Source organism: Beta vulgaris, chromosome 8 (genome assembly GCF_026745355.1).
Source record: "Beta vulgaris subsp. vulgaris cultivar EL10 chromosome 8, EL10.2, whole genome shotgun sequence".
Lineage (NCBI taxonomy): Eukaryota > Viridiplantae > Streptophyta > Magnoliopsida > Caryophyllales > Amaranthaceae > Beta > Beta vulgaris.
The window spans coordinates 45,718,022-45,729,230 of record NC_079209.1 but is presented as its reverse complement, the minus strand read 5'-3'; the positions used below and the strand labels follow the sequence as shown (position 1 = coordinate 45,729,230).

The 11,209-nt window shown below is 36.9% G+C and overlaps 1 pseudogene; it reads right to left on the bottom strand.

Moving 5' to 3' along the window:
* Positions 1 to 10,409: 10,409 nt before the first annotated feature.
* LOC125493020 (small nucleolar RNA R71) lies at positions 10,410 to 10,510 on the bottom strand (annotated as a pseudogene).
* Between the last annotated feature and the right edge of the window lie 699 nt (positions 10,511 to 11,209).

Here is an 11,209-nt window from a genome sequence, read left to right as displayed (position 1 = left end):
CGATAGGACCAGTGAAAACTCTGCAACTCCATTAATGACAGCAAGTGAACAATACATCAAAATCAGGATAATAACACAAACGACTGTATCATCTAAAGGCATTATCAACAAATAATTTTATTATTCAGCTTAAAAGAAAAGAAAAGTTGATCTCGTGGTGGTATGTCACATTTATATATAGTTTTTAGATGCATTGTGATTGCATTTAAAACTTCTTTTAGAGCATTTAGGTGCATAATGGCATAAATTACGTAAGTTTTGCTCTATCACTCCCCTTTTGTATGTTCCGATGATTTTCAGGTTATTTTGAAGCAAATTGATTATGATTATCTATTATCAAGCCTATTAATCATTGAGGATGAAGATAGCTTGCACAAGGATTACAATGCATCCGTTTGGGACAATTTGGAGTTAGAATGAAGTAAAGAGTTAGTGAAAGAAGTGCCAAAATTGATACATGTTCACTATTTTTATCATAACTTTTAAAGGAAAATTGATAATCAATAAATTCTAGTTTATTTGGAAACTAGACTTCAAGAGCTTTTCAATGATAGGTCACCCGCCCCAATCATACTTCTGGTTTGAGAGATACAACCTTCGCAAGTTGACGTAAAATTGCAGTTTTCCGCCCGGTCGACCAGGCTATAAGAAATTTTAATCATAATTCAAGTCTATTCGACAGACCAACCGGGCGAGAAACAAAGCCAAAACTGATTACGCGCCCGACTGGACGGAATTTTTTGTTTGTCGTAGTTTGAGAATCACTATCGCCCTACCGGGCGGTTTGGCCCGGTCGACTGGGCGGTCTTTCGGGAAGGTTAATTTTCTCCTTTTTTAGCCGGTTTTGTAAAAACTATATATAGATTTTTAGTATTTTCGATTAGACCATCTTAGATTTTGAGTTTATTAGGTTTAAACACTTAGTTTTTTTTTTCTATCTAGCTTGGTATTAACTCTTGCCCTTGAAGATTATAAAGATCGTTGATTTCGTTTTTCATTTTTTTTTTAATCATTCGGTATTCTTCTTTACTTTGTTTAATTTGATGAATTCTTTTACTTGCATTATGTCTATTGTGTTTATCTACATCATGAGTGAGTAGTCGTCTTTTCCAGGGCTTAGAGAGGGAACCCATATTTATACCTGTTTGATTTTGGTTTAAAGTTCTTCGATATTTGGATTGAATTAGAGTAATTTCCTATCTTATGCTTGTTTAATTCATGTAGTTGCGCAATATCATGAGTTATGTTTAGCTAATAGGAGTTAGAATCGAAAGATCATATTCATTAGAGGCTTGTTACAATAGGTAGGTCTAATTATGTTGGGCGACCGTACTGGCATATGTTGATCTAAGAGTTATTAATGCCCGACCGTAGGATTAACGAAATACTTTAACTATTCGAACCTCAATCCAAGTATTGTTGAACTATATTATAGTGATTAAATTGGTATAAGCATGTTTGACCGATCAATTGCCCTAGATTTTGAATTATTTGATAAACTTACATCCTTTTGTTGTTCTAGACTATTCTAGTTTAGTTGTTAATTCTTCAATTAATTTCCTCTCTTGAACTAGTTAAATAATTGAGCATAAATCTACAGAACTCCGCTCTCTGTGGATCGACTCGTATTTGCCAGTTTCTACTAAACAAACACTGTGCACTTGCGGTATATATTTTAAAAGCCAAGTTCCATATAGCTTTTTGATTGATTATTTGAACGCTTCTTTTGTCTCATGGGAACTTCAAGTTCCAATTGAGGCAACCTCACTAAACTTTTTTTTTCTTTATTTGTTTCTTTTATGCGCAGGTCGATCATGCCTCATAAGTCATTGAAGTATTATGGGGGTACCTTCTCTTGGCAAGGTTCCCACATGCCCTACTATTCCTGATGACATACAAGCGGCCAACTCTGAGATCAAGCCTTCCCTCATTCATATGATCCAACAGAATCAGTTTGGCGGGCATCCATCTGAGGACCCTGCAAATCATTTACAACGATCTCCCCAACTCTGTCGTACCGTTAAGCATCAAGGGGTCACTCCTGATCAGTTGAAGGTCATTGTATTTGAGTTTTCTTTGAAAGACAAAGCTCAAAAATGGTAAAATGATGTTAGAACAACTGAATGGAGTGCTATTTCTGAAGCATTCCTAAAAGAGTGTTATCCTCCTACCAAGATTGCAAAAATAAGACATAAACTTGCTACCTTTCAACAAGAACCCGATGAAACACTGAAGGACGCATGTAATAGATTCAAGGACCTGCATAGAGAATGCACACACCACAATCTTGACAAGTGGTTCATCACCCAAGCATTCTACAATGGTCTACAACCCCATATCAAGAGTACAATCGATTCATCTGCATGAGTTTTTTCCCAAATAAGGAGGTGGATGAAGGATACATTTTTCTGGCTAACTTAGCAGCAAATGATCATAGTGCTTCCAGGACTATTATAAAGAAAAAGTTGGATGCTGATGCATATGCCTTATTGTCTTCATAAGTAGCCCAGTTGAGCATGAAAATGGATGCACTGAATTCTTCACAGTCTAGTACTGCTCCTATGAGTATTAATGCGATGCCTTCCATGGCTCATATTACCTCTTCATACTGTGAGGTGTGTGGTGTTCAAGGACACTTTAGTCATGATTGTTCCTAGAATCAACCTAACCTGAATCATTTGGAGTATGCAAATGCTTTTTAGCTGAGACCTCCATATAACCCTTACTCTAACACATTCAACCCTAGTTAGAGGGATCATCCCAATTTCTCCTACAAAAGCAACAATGTCCATAACCCTCAACCCATGCCATAAACCTCCTACCAACCACCTCATCAACACCCACCACTATGTGCTGCTATACAACAATACTATCAAGGGGACTCTCAAAATCCTCCTCCTGGTTTCAGTAGGCCCTCACACCTAGGCTATCAGCAACAACCTTCTTCAAATGCCAGCTCTCAAAAGCTTACCCTGTCTGATGTGATGAAGTTGATTATTTCTATGAAACAAAGTACTTATGAGAGCATTAAGGAGTTGAAAAACGTAACAAAACACTTGAAGACTCAACTTTCTCAAGCAGCTACGAACAGTACTCAAAGGCAGTTAGGTCAACTTCCTGGACAACCCATCCCTAAGGAGATTGTCAATGCTACTACACTTCGTATCGGCACAGTTTATGATGCTCCTCCCATGCCTATTGATGATGTTGCTCCTAGCAAGGAGCGAGAAGGAGGTGGTAGAGGAAGAAGCGAAGAAGAGTTCGATGTCTGAGGTCAAACTAGCTAAGGAAGATCAGACAAGAAAGCAGAAGGAAAAGGTTTCTGAAACGCCTATTTCACCAAGGCTACCTTTTCCCCATAAGATGTATAAGATGAAGGTCGATCAGCAACATGGTAAGTCCTTTTACTGAACTTATTTCTCAAGTGCCTGTTTATGCTAAGTTTTTGAAGACATTTTTACTAAAAAGAAAGACTTTGGTGGGGTAAATCGAGTCACTCTAACTGAAGAGTGTAGTGCTGTTTTACAAAATAGAACCCCACCTAAGTTGAAGGATCCTGGTAGTTTTTTCATCCCTTGCCATGTAGGTGCATTATTTATAGATACGCCATTATGTGATTTAGGTGCATCTGTGTGTGTCATGCATTTGTCTGTTTGTAAGAAATTGAATATGGGAGCCCTTAAGTGAACTCAAATTACTTTGAAAATGGTCGACCATTCTATAAAATACCCTCTAGGTGTTTTAGAAGACGTTCCTGTTAGGATGGAAAAGTTTTATATTCCTGTGGATTTTTTTGTGCTTGATATGGAGGAGGATGACCAAATTCCTATTATTCTTTGTAGGCCGTTTTTGTGTACAACTGGTGCTGTTATAGATGTCAAGTCTGGGTCTTTGACTTTGAGTGTTGGTGATGATAATGTCACTTTTAAACTAATCAATGTTAAGTCTCCTATGCTTGAGCAAACTTGTTGTAGGATGGATATTCTTGAGGAGATTGTCTATCTGCACTCCTGCAAATGCTTTGTGCTGACCCACTAGAGGTTGCACTTACTATGTATGTTCCCCAAGCATCGATGCTGAAGTCGATGCCCGCATATCGATTTAGAGGGACCTTGGGTTCAAAAGGGAAAAAGATTGGTGGTTATGGAAAATGTGCATTCTACCTATGCACCTAAGGTAACATGCCCGAATGCAAGCCAGAGTGATAGTCTTATAAGGAGGAAATTATTTGATGAGGGGGGCACTCATTGCCAAGCCCCTCCAATTTGAGATTGAGGAGGTAATATGGTCGTGCGGGACCTTTATAAACCAGTGATGTGCGAGAGGCAACCAATAGGTTTTTTTCTTAGAATATTTTTTTTCATTTTTTCCCTTTTAGAGAGTGAGAGAGCGGGAGAGTAATAACATTAATTTATCCTCTGAGCATCGTCCTATAGTTGATCTTGCAGCACTGAGGAAAATTGCCACGTTCAGCTTGGGGGAGGATTTATGTATGTATTTTCTCTCTTTTTTACTGCCTAGTAGATTTTTTGCTTTCTTAGGCTAGATTTATTTGCTTTAAAAAAACAAAAAGTTGCTGGAAAAATACAAAAATATGATGTTCGATCATGACTAGTTTGATTGCCTCCCTGTGCCCCATGCTGTATTTTGATTGAAAAATGATTTGACTTTGTTTTTTCTGGATAGCCGGGCATTTGTGATTGTGAGGCTATGATATATATGATGTTTGATTGTTATGACTCTGAGCAGATTATGATTATTATACACTGCATTTCACTACATGCCTGAAATGGTTAGACTTTGAGGCTTATCTCATTGGATTCATGTCATTATCCAGTCTGTTTCTTGTGTGTTAGTTCCTCATTAGCTGACTGATCTTGACTTTGACAACGTACTTATTGATATTTGATGACTTGTGGCAATTGCTATGATAGAGGTGTTCTTTTGTCTGATTCCCGAGCCTCCGAGTGATTTTTTTGATATACTATTATCCTCCTTAGCCCCGTTGAGCCTAATGACTATTTCATGTTACTAACCTCATTACACGCCCATGACCCTTATTCTGATATTATTCCCAAGCCTGGCTTTGGGGAAGCAGTTGGATAAGTTAGTTTATGAGATGGTTTTTATGAGTTACTTTGGATGGAGATGAAGTTTGAGAAAAAGAAAAGAATAAGCAAAGGGAGAAATAAATGTAATTGTTATGGATCGATAAAATGCAAAGAAAAAGAAAAGAAAGATTGAAAAAAGTTCAAAGTTCCTTCTATCACATTTCTTGCAAAGAAAAATCCATTACATTGCTTCAAGGATGGGGTTATTGATGATTTTATTGATTCATAGAGTTGGGACATTGTTATTGGTTTGTGTTTTGGGTGATGCATAGTACTCACTTGGCCTTGTTTTTAGTGACTTTTGCTCCCTCATTCTTGGTTTTCCCATCACATTTCCTATACTTATTCCTACCCTTACCTAAACCCCATTACAACCCTGAGGCAGTTGAGTTTGACAATTCGCTTAAATGATTGGTAGTTAGATTAATCTGAATAGCTGAACTTGAATTTTGCCTGCTTGAACAGTTCTTAGTCATGAAAATATTTTGAATTGTGATTTTCCCATCTGAGGGGTGAGGCAATTATTTCCATGTTCTTGTTTTCTTGAGCACAAGCAAAGATTTAACTTGAGGGAGTTTGATATATAACATTTATATATAGTTTTTAGATGCATATTGATTGCATTTAGAACTCCTTTTAGAGCATTTAGGTGCATAATGGCATGAATTACGTAAGTTGTGCTCTACTACTCCCTGTTTGCATGTTTCGATGATTTTCATATTATTTTTTATGCAAATTGATTATGATTATCTAAGATCAAGCCTATTAATCATTGATGATTATGATAGCTTGCACAAGGATCACAATGCATCCGTTTGGGACAATTTCGAGTTAGAATGAAGCAAAGAGTTAGTGAAAGAAGTGCTAAAACTGATACATGTTCACTATTTTGATTATAACTTTTCATAAAAAATTAATAATCAAGAAATTCTAGTTGGTTGGAGAGTAAACTTTAAGGGCTTTTCAATCATAGGTCACACGCCCCAATCAGACTTCTGGTTTGAGAGATACATGCAGCCTTCGAAAGTTGACGTAAAATCGCAATTTTCACGCCCGGTCCATCTGGCGGTTTCACCCGACCGGGCGAGAAGAAATTTTCATCAAAAGTCTTATTCGCCCGGCCAACCAGGCGAGAAAAAAAGCCAAAACTACTTACGCGCCCGACTGGGGGGAATTTCTTCTTTGTCGTAGTTTGAGAATCACCGTTGCCCGACCAGACGGTTTTTCGAGAAGGTTAATTTTCGCCTTTTTTAGCTGTTTTTGTAGAAACTATAAATAGGTTTTTAGTATTCTCGATTACACCATCTTAGATTTTGCCTTTTTTTAGGTTTAAACACTTACTTTTTTTTCTCTAACTTTGTATTAACTCTTGCCCTTGAAGATTATAAATATCGTTGATTTCGTTTTTCATTGTTCTTTAATCATTCGGTGTTCTTGTTTAATTTGATGAATTCTTCTACTTGCATTATGTTTATTGTGTTTATCATCATCATGAGTGAGTAGTCTTTTTCTAAGGCTTAGGGCCTGTTCTCTTCGGCATAAAACAGTTGAACTGAATTGAACTGAACTGAATTGATCTGAACTGAACTGAATTAAACTGAACTGAACTGATCTGAATTGAACTGAACTGAACTGAACTGAATTGAACTGAACTGAACTGAATTGAACTGAACTGAAATGAAATGAATAGTGATATGTGAGAGTAAAAGTATTGTCAAGAGCTGAACTGAACTGAACTGGTCTGAACTGAACTGAACTAAACTGAACTGAACTGAACTGAATTGAACTGAACTGAACTGAACTGAACTGAGCTGATCTGAACTGAACTGAACTGAATTGAACTGAACTGAACTGAAAATAAGCTGGGGAGAACAGGCCCTTAGAGAGGGAAGTCATGTTTATACATGTTTGATTGTGGTTTAAAGTTCGAAATTTGGATTGAATTAGAGTACTGTCCTATTAATTTGTTATGCTTGTTTAATTCATGTAATTGTGCAATATCATAAGTTATGTTTAGCTAATATGAGTTAGAATCGAAAGATCATATTCATTAGAGGCTTGTTACAATAGGTAGGTCTGATTATGTTGAGCGACCGTACCGGCATATGTTGATCTAAGTGTTGTTAATGCCCGACCGTAGTATTAACGAAATACCCTAATTATTCGGACCTTAATCCAAGTATTGTTGAATTGTATTGTAGCGATTAAATTGGTATAAGAATGGTGAACCGATCGATTGCCCTAGGTTTTTAATTATTTGATAAACTTACAACCTTTTGTGTTCTAGATTATTCAACTTTAATTAGTTGTTAATTCTTCAATCAATTTCATCTCTTAAGTAGTTAAATAATTGAGCATAAATTTATAGAACTCCTCTCCTTGTGGATCAACCCATATTTGCCAGTTTCTGCTAAATAGACACTGTGCTCTTGCAGTATATATTTTAAAAGCCATCACGCAATCTCACCTTGTTACGCACAAAAAGTAACTCCTCTACAAGAACATTCTTCCAAGAAGTCATGTGAGCATCATATAGGTAAATCTTCAAAAGAGGACAATAATATTAGAAACTTAATTTAATTGAGAGAGATTTTAATTTTCAGAATACCTTAGGACAACATTTTTCGCAAACACATGAATGTCTGGCTGAAGACCAGTGGAAAACTAGAGTTTGCAACCTCCTTGTCCTTCCTTTGGACATGAATAGCTCAATTCTATTATTCTTGGCTTCACTACCAACTGTAGCATACATATTGCTAAAGAAGAAAGCTTCGAAATGATCAAAACTCTTAATCACAAGAATCACATGTAGCACACAAATTTTCACAATTACAATCACAAAGTCAATCGATTGGGAAACTGGCATTCATGTTCAAGCAAAAAAACTGAATTACAGAAATCAAACCCATAGACCAAAACTGGGAGAAAGAATTAGGAACAAGTGTGAATGATTAAATTTGGAACAATATGATTTGATGAAAAATGGGTAGTAGATAGACTCTGAAACCCTAAATGACAAACAGATGAAAACCATAACTCTAAAACAAACAAAACTCTCAAATAACTAATCCACTCCAACAATCCGTAAACTCAATAAGCAAATCCAAGTGAAAATCACACTCTAGAAACCCTTAAATATATCGTCAATAACCCCTCCTAAAACATATAACTTAGCTATAATAGTTATACATGTTGCACAGGTTAATATTGAAGGCACTCTCTGTAACTTTTCCTTGTAAAAGTAGGAGGTTAATCCTATATTCTTATAGTGTCTCCTATTTAAACCACATACTATCATCAAATTACACATTCAAACAAATAAACAACAAAGCATAACCCGAGATCAAACAAAAGAAAAAGAAGAAGAGAGAGACAAGAAAAAGCACCAATCGCCATTTCAGATAGACTATCTAACACAATCCAGCGAACCCTAAATCGAAACCCAAAATAAATCAAACAGAATAAAAAATTAAACAAAAGAAAGAGAAAATAAAGAAAAAAATGATCGATAAAAAAAAAGGGAACATGTCACTTGAATGTAGGTGTAAGACAAGTTAAGTAATCAGTAACATCAAAAAAGAAACAAAAAGAAACCTTTTCTACGCCAACCGCTGCAACTTAGGAACCTCTTCAAGTAATCGTCCTTTACTTCGATTAATCTCAGCATTCAATGCCACAATCGATGCCTTATTCGTCTCATTTGCAGCCAATTCTGCTTTATATAGTGAATTTACAAGTTCAACAAACACCAATCAATTCAATTTTGAGAAACCCTAAATCCTAAATCAAAAGGAACACAAAAAAAACTTGAGAGAAGATAAAGAGAGAGACCTGAGACCAGATTGGAGCGTGGTGGCCTAGTTCGCATGCCATAGTGACGGTGTGGGAGTTGGTGGCAAGGACGGAAGGTCACGGGTTTTGTTGTCGTAATTCTCGAATTAGGTGAATATGATGAAGACGGTACTTCGAGCCACTAGTTACGAACGAAAAGAACATGGGACAAAAGAATTAAGGAAAAGAGGGAACCGGTTGCCTTCGCCAATTTGTTGATAAGCGGACAAGAGGGAACGAAAGAGGATTAGGGTTAGGGTGACGAGAGAGGGGAGAGGAGAGGGTGCTAATGAGAGAATGATGTCGTTGATTGCTGGTATGTATAAAGTAATGTTTTGGATAGTGGGCAACTGCCCCGCGTGGCCCACATTAACATATTAGTTAGGATGGGTAACTGATTCCGTTTAGTGGACCGAATCAGTTAATAGAAAATCGGATCCGTTTTCTGTTAACTGATGCGGTCCACTAAAGGACCGAATCAGTTTCTTCGCCCTGCTTTCCCTCCTAATTTTTTGCGAATTACCGCATTTGTTACTAATTGACATATAAGGTTTTTTTCCACTAGTGTTTGTGGGATTAATTCGTGTTAGTATGGATACTTAAACCTAGATGTCTTTAGTTTTTTATTCACTCTTAATAATTTATTTGCTTTAGTTGATTAGTTTAGTTTATCATCACTTATTTTGATTACTTGCTTAACATTAATTACAGTCAATTTAACAACCTTGAATCAATTAGTCTCTTGGGATCCGACCCTTACTTGCACGTGTACATTAGTTAGGAGGAATAGTTAGGTTATTTTTCTTAGGTACGTGACACGCCTTTCAAAATTTCGCGCCATTGCCGGGGAGTAACGGTGTTTAACTTTGTTATTTTTGCTAAGTTCTTTTTTATATTTAATCTGTTGCGTCGGCTATTATTTCTTGTTTATTTGATCTTTTTATCTAGTTTTTTCTTCGTTGCATGCAAACTCGACGTAGAGGTCCACATAATTTGATTCCTCTATACCCTGAAATCGAAGCCACTAGACGCAAGCAAGGAAGTACAAAGAGACGAAATAAGAATAAGAAGAAACTAATGGGTGAACAAGCACCTAAAACTCTTTGGGAGTATGGTGTACCAGATACTACAACTGGTTTGCATTATCGAGCATTGCTCGACCAACCGTCAATGTTGCAAAATTTGAACTTAATTAAGCCTCTATTCATCCAGTTCATCTCCAATGATTCATTTGCAGGGTTACCCAATGAATGCCATGTGAGCCATATTGCAAGTTTCTTGGAGAAATGTGATACAGTGAAAATCAACAATGTGAGTGAGGATGCTATTCGATTACGCCTTTTTCCTTTCTCTCTCCGAGATAGGGTAAGGGAGTGGTTGAGAGATGAAGGAGTCATATCTTTTGATACATGGGAGAAACTTGCCAAGGCATTCTTATTGAAGTTTTTGGGGCAAGAAAAGACCGTGAAGCTGAGAATTGTATTAGCAACCTTTTAACAACCTGAATTGTTGTATGAAGCATGGATGAGGTTTCTATATTTGCAAAGACAATGCCCTCATCACGGGATTCCTGAATGAATGTTGATACAAACTTTCTACAATGGTTTGACACATGAGTTTCATATCTACATTGATGTTGTTTCAGGTGGTTCCCTTATGATTAAGAATCCAACCAAAGCAAAGGAGTTGATTGAGAATATGGCAGCCAATGACAACTACCATCCAAGTGGTTGGAACCGTGCTAAGAAAGGAGATAAGTATGATGTTGATGCGTTAACCACGTTGACTAATACTGTGCAGGCACAGCTGCATCATCTCACAAGTTTGATCAACTCCAAGCTGGTTCATCTATGATGGTCTCATATCAGATGTGTGAAGTACAAGGACATGCTGCTAATGAATGTCAAATCAATGATAATGGGATGACATTTGAGCAAGTCAATGCTCTTTATAATTCAAACCGAAAGCAGCCATATGATCCTTATTCTAACATGTACAATGTGGAATGGAAGCATAATACTGCATTCTCATACAAGAACACTCAAGCATAACTCAATCCACATCCTCCACCTCACAACAACTTTATTGCACTATCAAGTTTTCAAGCTAGAGCACCATTCAATCAACAAATCAATCAAGGTGTTAAGTAACAACTTCCTCCAATTCAACAGAAGAGCAACTTGAGATTATGATGGAGAACCTTTTAGCCCAACAAACCAACTTCATGGCTCAACAAGGTAAGGAAAATGAGAAGACTGATAACACAA